The sequence below is a fragment of the Amblyraja radiata genome, chromosome 32 (genome assembly GCF_010909765.2).
Source record: "Amblyraja radiata isolate CabotCenter1 chromosome 32, sAmbRad1.1.pri, whole genome shotgun sequence".
NCBI lineage: Eukaryota > Metazoa > Chordata > Chondrichthyes > Rajiformes > Rajidae > Amblyraja > Amblyraja radiata.
In genome coordinates, this window is record NC_045987.1 from 13829687 (window position 1) to 13847836 (window position 18150).

The 18150-nt window shown below is 40.1% G+C and overlaps 1 protein-coding gene across 1 annotated transcript in view; it reads left to right on the top strand.

Moving 5' to 3' along the window:
• The window catches only part of lrrc8a (leucine rich repeat containing 8 VRAC subunit A), a 29957-nt gene that overhangs the window by 451 nt on the left and 11356 nt on the right, over nucleotides 1-18150 (top strand). The window contains exon 2 of the mRNA XM_033048865.1: nucleotides 9455-9578. The gene's annotated coding sequence lies outside the window, so the exon portion shown is untranslated. The remainder of the gene's footprint in view (nucleotides 1-9454; nucleotides 9579-18150) is intronic.

Here is an 18150-nt window from a genome sequence, read left to right on the forward strand (position 1 = left end):
GTGGGAACGGCTGAGTGAGAATGGGAATGGCTGGGACACTGGGGAGAGGGAATGGCTGGGACATTGGAGAGTGAGAATGCCTGGCTGGGGAATGGGATCGGCTGGGACACTGGGGAAGGAGAGTGACTAATAGCTCGAGATCTGGTGGAATGGGAATGGCTGGCAATCTAGAGCCAGGCAAATGACCAGCGCACCATACTCTGGGGAAGGGATATAGAATGGAGACTGCAGATGCTGGAATCTGGCTCAAAAGCGCCAAACCACTGGAGGAACTCCACAGGTTGAGCAGTATCTGAAAGGTGGAAGGAATTTGAGTTGAGACCCTGCATCAGGATTGAGAGTGGAGAGGGAAGGTAGCCAATATAAAGAGGAAGGGAGTGACGTACTGGCTAGTAGACGCGAGGTAGATTGATGTAGGATGATGGACATGTAAGGTGTCGTTCCTCCAGTTTACATTTGGATCACCCTGGCAATGAAGAAGGCCAACGATGGGCAGGTTGTTGTGGGAATGGTAAGGGAAGTTGTCATGGTATGCAACAGGGAGCTTGGAATGACCATTGCAGCGAGAGCGTAGATGGCTATTCTGGGGATTACTGGGTCTGTTGATTGTAGCAAAACAAATGGGCCACTCATTGTTGTAAGCCTACAGCTAAAACTTTTCAATGTTTATTTTAGGTTTAGATTTACTATTGTCATTTATACTGAGGTACAGTGAATAGCTTTGTTTTGCATGCTATCCAAGCAATGGATAATAACAGATATAAATACAATCAAGTTAAACTCAAGTAAAATAGATAGAACAAAATAGATGATACACATTGCAGAATATAGTTCTCAGCATCGTAGCGCATCAGTTCATTAGACAAAGTCCAATGTCCACAATGGAATAGAGGTGAATCAGACAATACCCTGCTGATGGAAGGACCATTCTGAAGCATGTACTTTCAAGCTTCTATGCCTTCTACCAGATGGGAGCAGGGAGAAGAGGGAATGATCAGGATGGGACAAGTCTTTAACGATGTTGGCTCTTTTCTGAATCTGGTCTGTGTGATGGATTAGGCTACATTTACAACACACTGCAATTTTTTGCCGTCTTGGACAAAGATCAATGTTCTTCAATGAAAAGGACTGACTGTATATGTGTCATGTGGCGGCTGTCAATGGGTTTATGGTGTTTGTAGTTGGGAGGCTTGGATATGGTAAATAATTCTGGCAATTGGAAGAGAGAGACGCAAGAAGCTACAGATTCTGGAGTCTGAAAAGTGTCCCGAAACATTGTCTATCTGTTCCCTCCACAGATGCTGCCTGACCTGCTGAGTTTCTCCCGTACTTTATCTTTTGCTCTGGTAATCAGAATCTAGTTTGTGGGAACTGTGGTTTTGAGGTTTTGTTGATATTGTATTATGAAATAGAACACCCTTCACTGAGTAATGGGTTGGATTTTATTGGTCAAATTAATATATTACTATTGTTGATAAGCAATCAGATTTAATATTGAGTTTATTACATTTACAGTCCAACAACAGAAAATCATAAATGCATTGGTTTAGTCAAGATGCATACCTTTTGTTTGCTGCTATTTGCTTGAGCTGTGATACTTGGACACACCACCACTCACTGCAGCTGTTACTCTTAAGTATCATAGATTAAAAAGCACAAAATAGTCAGAAACAGACTATTTGGCCTACCCAGTCCATGTTGTCCATCACATTTCACCATTGTCTCTTGTATTCCACACACAGACACCCCACCCTATCTCTCTCTCTCTCTCTCTCTCTCTTCAGTTTGCATCGATGTATGTGTCAATGACTACCCAAGTTCAAAATCAACCTCTGATGGTTAATAAATCTTCAAGTTAATTCAGTTGGCCTCACATTCAGTAATTGATCTCAATCCCCTGGAGCTATTCTATATTGACAAAATTTAATTCTTCAACAAAATATTGATGCCTTGGGCTGTGAACATAGCCATTGGCAAGAAGATGTTTAGTGCAGTGGTTATATCCATCATATTAGCAGTATTCATCATCATGCAGCCAGTGATTTGGCTGAGAATTAATGAAACATGTACATTGAGTACCAGGACTCCAGTCTTTCCATTGGTGACTGTGGACTGATTGTGGGGTCGTGGTTGCAGTTGGCTGGCTCAGTGTCATTTATATGAGCTGATGTGTGGCTTCCGTGTGAGCAGTGCAATTATCTGGAATCTGGGATCCGACTTGGGAATCCTTGTGTTGTAAATAGGTCATCCAACATTTTGATGATTGGTTATTTCATTGGAGAAAATTAAGTCCAACTATATTTTGCACATACTATTATTTGAAAGTGATAAAGTCCTTTACAAATTAATACCAAATCTGAAATGGGCAAGTTCATTTTAAAAACTTATGTTGCATGCTCATCTTGTAGTAAGAGTAATTGGAAATGTACTGTGTTTCTCCACCTGCTATTTGGCTTGCTCTAGTTCTGGTTTGACTTGCTGAAGTATTTTCATTTGGTATATTAATACAGGATTTTACAGCATATTTGAATTGTTATGCATTGGTTTAAAACAATATCTATAAACAGGAAGAAACGACCAAGAGCTGTGAAATATTTTGGGTTTTTTGTTAGTCAAATTTGCAATTGTGTATATAAAAACAAATTACTCCTCCAAATATGGCTTACGTGTCTTCCAAATTGTGAAATATTGACAGCCCTGTTTCTACAAAAGGAGATTACAAGTAATCAAATAATTTTTTTAATGGCCTATGCACCAAAGAAGTTGAAATAAATTAACATTGAGCAATGACAGTAACACATTATGTCCAGATTTTAATGGAAGGTGGAAGTTGTACGTTTGGGATTTGTCCTTCATTGTTCAACGGAGTGTGTTCTGAGCCATGATTAAGGTACATTGGCTATATGTATGTTGGTAGTTGCAACAACTTAGTGACAAATGATGAGTCTTGGCTTTTTTGTGTATTTTTTGTTAAATAAATCAAATGAGGGGTTTAGTATATTTTTCATGACAACATATCAGTACATTTTTATAAAGCAAACTATTTTTAATCATCTTAACATTTCCATTTTGACGTGTCAATGGAGCTTTTGAATGCCGCAGTAGTGTACAGGAACAATAAGTTCAAGGCAAGGTTTACAGACAATGTTTAAAAATGTCCCCGTTCTAAATGGAAAAGCCGTATCCATCTGTGGATTGGGATTAGAATATTGAAGAAATAGTGGAGATCGAAGCCGACTGATAGTCTGATATGAGAGGAAGTTCCATTGAAATCATACTTCGCTTACTTGACTCTTCCTATTGTGTTGTATTCCACTGCCAAGATTTGTGATTGTAATTGTTCAGTTGTAGTGAGCTTGATGACATAACACAGGAGTCAAGGTCTAAGAGAGCATTCAAGCAGCCACCCACCCTGTTTTTGCATTGTTTAGAATTTTTAACATTAAATTTAGCCCTGAAGTTTTGTTTTTAAGTTTGATTTGCTCTTTGTTTAAATATATCCTTTTTAACAATAGTTTAGTGGATGTATGGCTTTTCTTGTGATGAGGAGTCAGGGCCGATTTATATTCACCTCAGTGGATAAATGCATAATAGATCAAAGAAGCATATCATCTCAATGCTTCTTTGGCCACTTTGTACAACAGTAATGGATGCAGTAGTGATGAAATCGTATGGGGGTTCAGGCTTGCAGTTCTATCCCAGATGAGGCCTATTTTCAGCTAGACTCTAATCGTAGAACACTTTACCATGATAAAGGAGTAAATTTCAGGCTGTTAGCCAAAAGATGACTTAAAGATAACCATTCTAGAGACAACCCCATCAGACTGTTAAATGTAATTAAGGATGTTGGAAAAGAAGAGGAGGGACAGGGATCGCCTGCTTGAAGCAGACATACAGGAAGGGAGCAACATAATTTATTGAATCTTGGAAAAATTTGTATGGATGACACACAAAAAAAAAGGTAGAATTGAGTATAAACTTGAGATTTATTTTTAAGTAGAATGTGACATAGGGTACAAGATCATCATACAGCTTTATAAAAACATTGGTTAGATCTAGTTCAGCTGGAGTAATGTTTGTAGTTCTGGATGCCATGCCATAGGAAGAACATGATTGCCCTAGAGATGGTGCAGAGGAGTTTTACCTTTTTAAAGTAAATGGCCATAAGGTCACACAGCACAGAAACAGGCCATCGACCTATCATGTCCATGCTGACTATTGAATAGCTTTTTATACTATTCCATTTACATTGTTAACTGCTTTTAATGTTGCAGTGATTCATTTGAATCACTACAACATTAAAATAATAACTGCTCGCCTTTCAGGCAGTGTGTTCCAAATTGCCATTACCCCTTGAGGTCTTCAAAAAAAATCCTCTAATGCTCTCTTACTCATCTTAAACCTCTGCCCTTTGTTTTAGACATCCATGATGGGGAAAGTTTCTCACTATCCATACTACGTATTCTCCTTTGCATACCTTGATCAGATTGCCCTCACGGCCTTATCTTCAAGGAAAGCAACACCAGTGTATCCAGTCTCTCTTCAACTGAAACATTTCATCCCAGACAATATCCTGGCAAATCATCTCTGCACCCTCTCCAGTGTATTTACACTCTTCCTCTGGTGCAGTACCCAGAGCTGCAAATAATACTCCAGCCAATTCAAGCTTAAGAAAGGGCAGGGAAGGGGGGGGGGGAAGAAGAGCCATCTCTCTTTTCAACCCACCACCCCCCTACTTTCAGTCTGAAGAAGGGTACCAACTCGAAACTTCACCTAGCATTTTTCAACAGAGATGCTGCCTGACCCGCTGAGTTACTAGAGCACTTCGTGTCTATCTTGGGTTTAAATAAAGTTTTTAGAAGTTGTACAATGATATCCCAGCTAATGAAGTCCAGTGTCTCATTTGCTGCTTTCTTCATCTCAACCACCTATGCTGCCACCACATGGATTAATGGGCCTGTATTCTACAACTATGGTTCCTATGTTCTACAACTTTTTCTGGAGCCCTGCTAATTCTGATGTATATGCTACACTTTATAAACCTCCTGAAATGCATCACTTGTTGGGATTAAATTTCATCTGCCAATACGTTGGCTCATTTACAAGCTGATCAATAGCCGTCTTTAACGCAAGACTCACTATCCTCTCACTATCAACAACAGTGGTTTTCATGTCATTTGCAAATTTAGTAATCATACATCCTACATCCAAATCTCCCGATAGTTTCCAGACTCTTGCTTTGCATGCTGTAAATCTTTTTCTATCTTTACTGCAAGAAAGTGGCTGAACTTATCAACAAATAAAAAACACACAAGCTCACCTGCCTTTCAGAATGGCAGGCAGTGTCTAGTGGGGTACCGCAAGGCTCGGTGCTGGGACCACAGCTATTTACAATGTGCATCAATGATTTGGATGAAGGGATTCAAAGTAACATTAGCAAATTTGCAGATGACACAAAGCTGGGTGGCAGTGTGAACTGTGAGGAGGATGCTATGAGAATGCAGGGTGACTTGGACAGGTTGGGGGAGTGGGCAGATGCATGGCAGATGAAGTTTAATGTGGATAAATGTGAGGTTATCCACTTTGGTAGTGAAAACAGGAAGGCAGATTACTATCTAAATGGCATCAAGTTGGGTAAAGAGGAAGTACAGCGGTATTTGGGGGTCCTTGTACATCAGTCTATGAAAGTAAGCATGCAGGTACAGCAGGCAGTGAAGAAAGCGAATGGCATGTTGGCCTTTATAACAAGAGGAATCGAATATAGGAGCAAAGAGGTCCTTCTGCAGTTGTGCAGAGCCCTAGTGAGACCACACCTGGATATTGTGTGCAGTTTTTGTCCCCTAATTTGAGGAAGGACATTCTTGCTATTGAGGGAGTGCAGCGTAGGTTTACAAGGTTAATTCCCGGGATGGCGGGACTGTCATATGCTGAGAGAATGGAGCAGCTGGGCTTGTACACTCTGGAGTTTAGAAGGATGAGAGTAGATCTCATTGAAACATATAAGATTGTTAAGGGTTTGGACACGCTAGAGGCAGGAAACATGTTCCTGATGTTGGAGGAGTCCAGAACCAGGGGCCACAGTTTAAGAATAAGGAGTAAGCCATTTAGAACGGAGACGAGGAAACACTTTTTCTCACAGAGAGTGGTGAGTCTGTGGAATTCTCTGCCTCAGAGGGCGGTGGAGGCAGGTTCTCTGGACGCTTTCAAGAGAGAGCTAGATAGGGCTCTTAAAAATAACGGAGTCGGGGGATATGGGGAGAAGGCAGGAACGGGGTACTGATTGGGGATGATCAGCCATGATCACATTGAATGGCGGTGCTGGCTCGAAGCCTACTCCTGCACCAATTGTCAGCAGTATAGAAATTGAATGTCTACAATATGCAACACTTAAACGGCTTCATTCCATGCAACTTGAAAAAGGTTTATGTTGGGTAGATGACAAGTAAGGCAAGAACATCAGGAGGTGTCACAGTGTAGAGATGTAACTATGAGCCAGCCCTGCAAAAACAGACCACTTCAGGATATCCATTTTGAAAATGAAGGCGTATATGGAATTGGGTTCCTTTCCTTCCTGGCATAAAGTAACTTTGAGACTATTAATAAAATCTGGAACACTTATAAGTACTTGCTGTACAGCTTAACACAAAAGGTTTTTGCAGTAAGTAATCTGTATGTTAATATTTACCTAGTTTGAAATTCTGTTGTAGATTTTGGATTTTTACAGCTTAATCATCAACCACATTAAAACATTTTGTAATCTCATTTATCCCCACACTGGAAATGATCCATTCTGCTGAAGGTGTATGTTTGTAGGATGAAGACTCAAGCTCTGATTTCTGTACAGAAGCATTTTTCACACCGTATGAAACGGAAATACAAGAATGTTGATTATAAACCATACCGATATTAAGGTAGCAGCCCAAAGATGCAGCTCAGTGTTATCTAATAGAATTTACCAGTTGTAGGCTGTTAGCATAGATTTTCTTTTGTTAGATGTGCAGAAACCTTAATGTTTAAGATATTTAAATAGGCTACTGAATCTTCATCTTGGTCTGCTTTCTGGTTCATCTTAATTATTTAACCTTAGAATTAACATTGAGCTTTAGAGACTATTGAATATACACAGCAATCCAATTAGTATTTAATAAACTAAAATATATCTTACCTGCCAGTTTGCTATCAATGATCTAAGTAAAACTTCCTTCCTACCCTTAACTTTCATGGTATCTTTGAACAGAAGGGAAGATCATGTCTCCAAAGCGTGTTCACCTCTTCAACTGCCTGGGGTTCCTCTGCCTCTGGCCCTCCCCTCTCCTCCTCTGTGTGCGAGCTCTCAAGCCTACTCTGCTGTTCCATAATTTAATGTTCCATAATTTCAAAGCTAATCAGTTCATGACCTTTGCTTCATTTTCCTACCTAGTCACTATAATCCTGATTCTATAGATCAAAAGCTTCCCAATCTTGACTTTGAATGTATTCAGTATTTCAGAATGTGGTGTAGTTTGTTAGTTTATTTATTGTCATGTTTGTAGAGATGCACTGAAATCCATGTTCTGTGTGTTTTCCAGTCAAATCACACTATACATGAGTGCAGTCCATTCTCTTCTGGAACGGCATGCAGTGAGCCCTATTCCAGCACCCTCTTACAACTTCCAAGTCTCTGAAAAGTCTAATATTGGCCCAAGAAGATATGCAACTTCTTATTTTCTCATTTTAAGGCCTGGTGTCCTGCCGACATTGGGTCAATGAAGTGGGGCTCGGTCTGGCCGAGCATGATGCTGTCGGCTCCTTCCACCGCCGCTCCATGCAGCTGCTCGTTAATCCAGCTGCTCTAGGGCCTCCTGTGTGGCGCCACAGCCAACACCATGATCACCACAAACATGCCGTCCATCACCTCCAGCAGTTGCCCCACCACTTCTGTGCGACAAGGTCACCATGTCCCGCTGAACTTCAGGGTGCATTCTGCAGTTGTGGGAGGAGAGTTCACATCCGCACATTTTTCCCTTCATCTTCCACCGCCGCCATCTTTGAAAAAGAGAGTCTAGTTTTGTTGCTTTAGGCCGACAATCAGAATCTTGTAAATAACTAGTGATTTATTTTTTCTCTGCTCACACACATTTGAATAATTTGGTTTCCATTGTTCTCGTTTTCAATGAACTCCATTAATATCTGTAAAAGTAAGCAATCTGTTTTGCCTGTGGGGCATTTTCATATTTCTGGTCTTAATCTGTCGGAATAAATATCTTGATGAAAGTTCAAAAAACTCAATGGCTTTCATTTTCCAGTAATTCAGAATAAGCAACAGTTTTATGAAGAATTTTACAACTGCAGGATATTAGAATAACGTGACTCGCATGTGCTTGTAACAAACTAGTTAAATATTGTAAATGAGAAGCAAGTTGTCAGCTTGACATCTGCAATAAAGCAAATAGAAAAGATTGATGTGGGAACTTTATTTGTCAGCTGTTTAAAAAAAAAAAAATTCAAGCTTTGTGTGTTGATTGGTATCCTGATATTTTATGTGTCTGCTTTTCCAAGTACACGCTAGAAAGCAACAGGAACAGCTTCATCTCTGCTATTATCAGACTACTGCATGGTGCTCCCATAAGAGTTTAGACATTAGAGATACAGCATGAAACAGGCCCTTTGGGCCACCGAGCACGCGCCGAAAGGTGATCACCTCGTAACTAGCACTATACTACAATCATGGCACAATTTACAGTAACCAATTAACCTACAAACCTGCATGTCTTTGGAGTCTGGGAGGAAACCGGAGCACCCAAAGAAAACCCACGGAGAACGTACAAACTCCAGACAGCACCTCTAATCAGGATCAAACTCGGGTCTCTGCAGCTGTAAGGCAGCAACTCTACAGCTGTACCACTCTTAAGCTATATATAGCTTAAAGTGTAGGGTAGGGTATAGTCTGATCTTCCAATGAGGGCATTGTATTTTTTCTCCCGAAATGTAGTGCCACAATGCTGTAACACTATATTCTGCTCTCTGGTAATTTTCTCTTTGCACTACCTGTTATACTTGTATATGGCTTGATTGGACTGATGCATAATATGGTTAGATTTGACACAATAGTATGCAAACAAAACCTTTTCACTGAGTCTGGATGTATTTGTATCAATGTTCTGGGTTACTGCTGCACTAGATATATACAAGGTACATACTTCAGTAGTAGAAAATTATATTCTTGAATGATTTAGGTTTAAATATTTTTTAAATCTGTCGAAGGGTTTATTTTTGTTTGGTTCGTAATAAACAGAGGTAAAGAATACCAACACTGTCCACAATCTCTCAAAGAAAACAGCACCTCTAATCTCTCCTGTGTATCTGATATTTAGGGCTGGGTAAAGTGCACATTTCTGTGCAATCATGTCATAAACTCACACTAAGCTTTATGTTACTTTGCCATTTCATCACTGGGTTTTCTTCTGCCTTTCAGTGCCAGCAACTGCTCCTATGGCGGTGAGAGAGAGTAAGGTGCCAAAAGTTGGTGGGAATCCAGCAGAAAAGCTTGTTTGCTTAACACACAGAACATCTGAGGACAGATAACAGCCAGAAACACGGTGAGTGAGAAAATAGCTGAAATACCGCACAAGACAATTTTGAAAAAACAGCTTTGTGTACAACCATAATAGACTAATTACAAATAGAGCATGGAAATAATTTGATAACAGTGAAAGTTTCCTATGGGAACCTTTTATTTCTGAGATTAAACTAAACTCTGCGCAAAATGGCCTTGTTACATACTTGTAATCTGTGGAGTTCTGCTGGATCCACTGTTGGTTGTATCTACATTAATAATTTGAATAATAATGTAATTAGCATTATTAGTAAATTTGCAGGTGATGCCAAAATTGGTGGTATGGTGGACTGCGAGGAAGAATATCTAAGCTTACAGTGGGATCTAGATCCCTCGTCATTCCTCCTTCTCTCGAAGGCTCGAAGGGCCGAATGGCCTCCTCCTGCACCTATTTTCTATGTTTCTCCACACCCACCTGCAGATGATACAAAAGCTTGAAAGTGTGTGCCACCAGACTCGGGAACAGCTCCATAACTATGACTCTGATTCAAGTTCATGGTCAACTATGTAATAGCAAGGTCATCACTGCTGTTTCTAAAATCTAAGTGAACAATGCATCTAATTCTTGTAGACTGTCAACTACCTTGAATTTGGGTCACCATGAGCTAGTTATACATATTTAGATGGTACTCCAATAATTTGCATGTCTAGGTATACAATTGAAATTGGCCACCAGTTTGCAAGCTACTTGAATCCAATTAGGAAATGACTTAGTTTAACAGGATATGAAACAATAAATATCTTATCGATCATTGGAAACAAAGAGTAGGGATTAACGGGTTCCTTTCAGAATGGCAGGTAGTGACTAGTGGGGTACCGCAAGGCTCGGTGCTGGGACCGCAGCTATTTAAAATATACATCAATGATTTAGATGAAGGGATTCTAAGTAACATTAGCAAATTTGCAGGTGACACAAAGCTGGGTGGCAGTGTGAACAATGCTATTCGAATGCAGGGTGACTTGGACAGGTTGGGTGAGTGGGCAGATGCAGTTTAATGTGGATAAATGTGAGGTTATCCACTTTGATAGCAAAAACAGGAAGGCAGATTACTATCTAAATGGTGTCAAGTTGGGAAAAGGGGAAATACAACGGGATCTGGGGGTCCTTGTTCATCAGTCAGTGAAAGTAAGCATGCAGGTACAGCAGGCAGTGAAGAAAGCGAATGGCATGTTGGCCTTTATAACAAGAGGATTTGAGTATCGGAGCAAAGAGGTCCTTCTGCAGTTGTATAGGGCCCTAGTGAGACCACACCTGGAATATTGTGTGCAGTTTTGGTCCCCTAATTTGAGGAAAGACATTCTTGCTATTGATGGAGTGCAGCATAGGTTTACAAGGTTAATTCCTGGGATAGCGGGACTCGTATAATGAAAGAATGGAGCGGCTGGGCTTGTATACTCTGGAGTTTAGAAGAATGAGAAGGGATCTTATTGAAACATATAAGATTATTAAGAGTTTGGACACGCTAGAGGCAGGAAACGTGTTCCCAATGTTGGTGTCCAGAACCAGGGGCCACAGTTTAAGAATAAGGGGTAAGCCATTTAGAACGGAGACGAAGAAACACTTTTTCTCACAGAGAGTTGTGAGTCTGTGGAATTCTCTGCCTCGGAGGGTTGTGGAAGCCTGTTCTCTGGATACTTTCAAGAGAGAGCTGGATAGGGCTCTTAAAGATAGCAGAGTCAGGGGATATGGGGAGAAGGCGGGAATGAGGTACTGATTGTGGGTGATCAGCCATGATCACATTGAATGGCGATGCTGGCTCGAAGGGCCGAATGGCCTACTCCTGCACCTATTGTGTATTATCTATTGTTTATTATATTTGTGCATGTTCCATCATTCAATAAGATTGTGACTGATCTGTTACCTCAGTGCCATTTCCTGGCACTGAACATATAATTGATTTGCTTACCATCTCAAAATCTGATCTCTGAAACAATCTCGACACCTGAGCTTTCACAGCCCTCTTGGATTCTAAGGATTTACTGGTATCTGGGTGAAGCAATTTCTTGTCATTTCTGGCCTAAATAGCCAACCCATATTTTGAGACTGTGGCCCTTGGTCTTCATCCACTCTGTGTCTACCCTTTCAAGTCCCTTAAGAATTTTGTACAAATCAATGTTATCGCCACAAATTCTTCTAAACTATGGAGAGAATAAATCCAGTCTTATCTTTCTGAGTATTTTTGAGTTATGAAATATTTTGCTCATTAATCACTTGATTTACTGATTCCTTTGCTAGTCAGCTGGTGAGGCTTCAGTGCAGATGAGATTGCACAATGCTCAGGTCACTCAGCGATTTTAAAGGTGTGGTTTCCTGATTCCTAATGAAATATCCACAATGAGGTAAAGTCATTCTATCTCTCAAGCCAGAGATTTTGGCTGGACTTCTATCTGTTTCAAAGGACTTATAAATAATTTATCCAATGTCACTTTTTGAGAATCCACTTTAGGTATGTGAAATTTCTTTCATCGCCTTCCTTGTAAAAAGTTAACAATGGTATTGCAGATTGTGTGCCAAGAGTATTAAATTAAATAGTTTCTAGAGTATAATCCTCTCAACAGAATATCAAAATTTTATTCATGCTCTGAAACAAATTTGATGTCCTTCCCCTTTTGTGCTGCTGTTCCTGTCATCGCGAGCTTTAGATTATTTCTTAAATCATAACAATATGTTCTTGCTGAGAAATTAAAATAAGATAAGAATTACTTACTTTCCCGCATTGTTCATATAATCTGCACATGAAGTTGTGTTAGATAATTGATTGAGAGCTGGAGACCTTGGCCGTCTCAGGTTGGGAGCATTGAGACGAGCAGTAATTCTTGAGACTGCATCCTATTAACTTTGTCTAGTTACGTGCCATTTCAGCTGTTGTATTTTCCCACGTCTATTTTGTGTATCCTAATTTAGGTTTGAACATTCTTTAGTGGAAATTTAGCCTTTGTCTTGGTCTGGAACAGTAAAATGTATCCACCATATTCTATTGCATAGTTTAGTTTGATCATATTACATAATTTCTTTGGTCTCAGTGTATGCTGCAGTGCCAGTACTTTTGTTACAAGTGAAAGTGTCTGAAGCTTTGAAAAGCACTGCTGCAGAACAGAAGCTTTTAGTGGATAATAGTTTATTGTATATTGTTCAGCCACTCGGGCAACTAAGTAAAGACTGGTAAGTTAGTCGTTCCCAAAGAATAGAAGCGAGTACGGACTTCTCTGCCAAATTTGATTTCATCAGTTTGCTCCACCACTGGATTACAGATAGCAACCAATGGCTGAACATGAGACTTGCAAAAATAGTCTCTTGGATTATGTGAGATTAGGAGTAGGGAGAAGAGGGAATGACTGGGGAGAAAAACGTCCTTGGCTGCTCTCCTGATGCATTTAGAGTTGATGGGGGGGATAGGCGGCTGGTTTGTTTAATGGGCTGAGCTACATCTACACATCTGCAGTTTCTTGCAGAAATGGATAGACCAATTGCTATACCAGCATCTGGACAGGACACGTTCTATGGTGCATCTATAGAAATTGGTAAGAGTAATTGAAAACATGCTGAATTTTATTGGCCTTCTGAGAGAATAGAGGCATTATGTGCTTTCATGGCTTTAGCATTAGTTGGACCAGGACAAATTGATTGTGTTATTTGCACCTCCAAATTTGAAGCTCATGGCTATCTCCACTTCAGCACCATTGATATGGACACCAATGATATGGACTCCACTTTCTGACCAGCTCCTTTGTTTTGCTAATGTTGAGGGAGAGATTATTGTCTTAACAGAATGCTGCTGACTCTGTACTCCATCCTGTCATTGTTTGTCATCTGCAAATTTTGTAAATTGTATTAGAGCAGAATTTAGCCCTATATTCATGTGTGTAGGCTATGTATTAAATGTGTGTAGGAAGGAACTGCAGATGCTAGTTTAAACCGAAGATAGACAAAAAAAGCTGGAGTTACTCAGCGGGTCAGACTGCATCTCTGGAGAAAAGGAATAGGTGACGTTTTGGGTCGAGACCCTTCTTCAGACTGAGAATCAGGGGAAAGGGAAGCTAGAGATATAGATGGTGATGTAGACAGATAAAGAACAAACGTAGACTGGGCGATCGTTTCGCTGAGCACCTTAGCTCAGTCCACCTGGACCTACCTGATCTCCCGGTTGGCAAACACTTAATTCCCCTTCCCATTCCCATATCGACCTAGGACTCCTCCATTGTCAGAGTGTGGCCAAATGCAAATTGGAGGAACAGCATTTCATATTTTGCTTGGGCAGCTTACAACCCAGTGGTATGAATTTTTTTTTCTCTAACTTCAAGTAACTTGCATTCCCCCCCCCCCCCCCCCACCTCCATCAGACGCACCAGCTTCAAAGTCGTCTTGTTGACTCTCATTGTCTATACTAATCTTCACCTAGGCCACAGCTAACGATGACCTGTTTCCTTTATCATCGTTACTTTTTTGCATATCTTTCATTCATTTGTTCTATATCTCTCTACATCACTGTCTATATCTCTTATTTCCCTTTCCCCTTTCTCTCAGTCTGAAGAAGGGTCTCTATCTGGAACATCACCTATTCCTTTTCTCCAGAGATGCTGTCTGACCCACTGAGTAACTCCAGCCTTTTGTGTCTATCTACATATTAAGGGGTTGAGAACGTAACCTTGTGGAGCACTGATATTGAGAATTATCATAGAAGAGATGTTGCCTATCCGCTCTGATTGTAGCCAGTGAGCCAGGAGGTCAAGGTTCCAGTTGTGGAGGGGGTTTACTTATTTATAAATAGGAGTATTTGTGATTTCATGCAACTACGTGAGAGGTAACAAAACTTGTGGAAAAGTGAAATACATGAGTGAAGTAACTGGTTATCTGAAATGACTGAAATTGATGCTGAATCATCAAATCAGGCGTTGGGATGCTCTGGGCTTGTGTTGAGCATTATTGGAACAAGGTAATGTGTGAAGAATGAGATGGGGGAATGAGAGTTAATGTGATTGGCGAAAAAGTGTAAGCACAGGTTTAGAGGGATACGAGCCAAACACATGGTTAAAGTTTGGCTGCAGATTACTCTTGATTTCGAACTGTAAGCGCCAGGCTCTGGGATACTTTGCTATTGATGAGTCTAGCAATTACTTGAACAGTTTTGCTTTAAAAAAAAACAAAACTATTTCTACTGAAACATTGATTCATATTTAAATGCACAAGAAGCAAGCAGAAAGAAACAGATGTTCAGTTGGAAGTCAGTCCACAACCTCTCCCAAAATATTCAGGTGTTGAGGGTTAAGGGCCTGTCCCACTTTCACGACCTAATTCACGACCTTTTTTACTCGTGGACATTTTTCATCATGTTGAAAAAACGGCCCGACCTACTTGATGCCACGAGAGCCTACGACTAGCATCACGAACTGCTACGACCTACCTACGACCGCTTACGACCTACCTACGACCTCGTGACGACCATGCTGCGAGTATGAGTCAATGGCAAAATCGCCAGAGGTTGTGAGTTAGGTCGTGAAAGTGGGTTGCTTCAACTACTTCTGAGCTCCAGCTGTTTCAGGTCTTTTCCTATTTATATTTATTTTTCTAAATGAAAGAATTAATTGAGCGAATGTTTCAATCCTTTTTTAAAAAAACTAAATATGATTCTGTTTCAGATTATCATTGTAGTTTGAAAATATTCAAATTATTTTCATATTATAGAAACAAATAACAAAACTGTTTCCTAAAAAATAAAAGTGTTTTCATAGGAATTAATTATTTGTGCAGTAGCACTGGTCTTTCAACTTGAAGGGCCTGTCCCACTTGGGCGACCTAATCCGCGAGTTCTGGCGAGTTTGCCCTCGACTCATACTCGCAGCATGGTCGACACATGGTCGTTGGAGGTCTTCGTAATTCTCCTTCATGCTCGAGAGTGGTCTCCACGTACTTGAGGCCTCAGCTAGGTTGTGGCGTTTTTTAAAATATGTTAAAAAATGCCCGCGAGTAAAAAGAAAGTTGCCATGGAAAAAAATCAATACTTTTTTTACTAGTAGGTTTAGTCGTAGTAGGTCGGCATGTTAGTCGTAGGTAATCGAGGGTGGTCGAAGGTAGTCGTAGATAGTCTTCATCATAGTCAAAAGGAGGTCGAGGTTTAATTTTACATATTTAAGAGGGAGTTAGATGTGGCCCTTGTGGCTAAGGGGATCAGAGGGTATGGACAGAAGGCAGGTACGGGATACTGAGTTGGATGATCAGCCATGATCATATTGAATGGCCGAATGGCCTACTCCTGCACCTAATTTCTATGTTTCTATGAAAGAGAGGTCGTCTTCACTCCACTATTCGGTGTCCAATTTTCCTGAAGTTAGTCGTAGCTAGTCGAAGCTAGTCTTCAACATAGTCGAAGGCGGTCTTCTACATAGTCGAAGGAGGTCTTCAACATGTTATTTTTTCAAACTCTTCTAAACTCGCCAATTAGATCCCCTTAACTGTATTACATGCTTTTAAATTAACTCTGCACTTCTCCATAATTATTTACTGGTACTGCTGCAGTGCAAGGGCCAGTTGGGGTGGTGGTGTTTAGTGTATTTATGTCCACGTGACCGGCCAAAAGCTCTGTGGCACTGTATAATACCATGTTGTTGGTTAGAAACTGAATCTATACTGGTCTCATTGAATGTGCTGTGTGGGAAAACCTGGCTTGGTTTATTGAAGTGAAGCCTTGGCAACTGAAGCCAGATTGAATTAGCAGAAGAATTGTTTGAGTTCAAGCCTCGCCAATAGACCAGCTTACCCTTCTCAACAACTCTTAACCTGGCTTCTTTGCATTGCTAAATTTAATTTTGCATTTTATCATAACAGGGGTTTGGTCAAGACTACTTTTAACCATTAGTTTGTTTATTGTGTTTTTTGTGTGATGATTTATTGCGATGTATATTTTTTGCTATTTTTAGTTTTTTAAATGTTGTTGTTTAGTCCAAAAAAATTCTCAAATTATGTGAATTGCAAACAGTTGAAGAACCTTCAAACACACAACTTTAATCCCAACGGGTCCTATCTGATGTACAGTTATTTGTTGGAAAGATATTTATAAAAGCCTGGTTACTGGCAATAGAAAGCTGCTGTGTAGGATTCAAGCCAAGTACAATTTTCTTTGAAGATTTTAACATTTTGAAACATGACTGATTTTTGAAAATTGCATTACTGTGCATATCACCCAGGAATGAACATCACATACACTTTATAATGCTATTGCTGTCCTTGTGATTTCTGCCATAACGTGACAGGTTAAACTACAACTATCTTCGTAACAGATCAAAAGGTATGAATGTATATCAGCTGTTTGTACTCCTCTAGCTTCACGGTACAAATCTGGAGATGAAATATTGTACTTTCTCCAGATCTATTGTCAGAATTGAATCTTTACATCCACATTGAGAAGGTTTCATTCCTTAAATTATCTACAAAATATTCAGATGTGTAAATAACACCACATTGTTCCTCAATCCTGGGATCATGGTGATGTAAGAATTGTCTTTCACTTTGAACAAGAACCTAAAGGACTGGTAAATTGAACCGAATGCATGTACAAAAAGCTGTTGTTTCCAATAGCTCGTATTTGAACTTATTCCGAAGACAGGAGATCGGTACCAGATGAGAGGAAACTTTTGTTATCTTTCTCACCAGCTCTGAGATTCTTTTTTTTTAAATCTTTACAGAGAATTTGTGTTTTTGATAGATACTAAAAAGTCATCTGTTTACCCAGCTGCCACTACAGAAGTGGAAAAGTCATTTCCAAGTATTATATGTAAAGCACTTAAAATAAAATAAAAATAACTGCCATCTGTTTGGGAGATAAACTGGAGATCTGTATTGCTGATGAATGGACCTGAGGCATTAAAGCCTTCCTGAATGTATTTCATTTTGAGTTATTATATGATTCCCATGAGTGATTGGAGATGTTAGACTTTTTCAAGGAGGCATTGAGATTTCCATTAGTTTCTTGGAACCAATTTGCACAGTCCTAAGGAGCATTACAGATACCTCTTGCACTACCATGAACCTATTCTCTAATTGTGTTTTGACCCAGCGTCATCTTGTTGCAGTCTTACTTTTCACTGCCTTGTATAATTTGTTTGTGTGTTGTCTGAGTCTATGTGCCTGTGATGCTGCTGCAAGCAAGTTTTTCATTGTACCTGTACATTACTGTACCTGTGTACATAACTTTAACATAATCTTCTATCCATCTGGTAATATCTTTCTGTATCTAAGCTCAAATGCATGTTTTGAGAGCTTGATATCAGTCATGTGAAGGATCTGACTTTCTTACGAAGGCAACTGAGTGAACCTGGCCAACTAAACTGAGGATCTTGGCCTGAAGAAGGATACTGATATTGGTTCACTTATCCTGCCAGGGAGTTTAGAACATTTTGTAAGCCCTGTTTTGGATGCAGCTCTTGGGTGCTTTAAGGTGCCTGCTGTAGTCAGTAGATGTCGCAAACGCTCAGCAGGCCAAGGATCACTTTAACCCTGATTCTTTAAGTGCTCTTTCACTCAGGCAGCCAAATGCTCTGTGCTAGTGTACTGAAGTAGT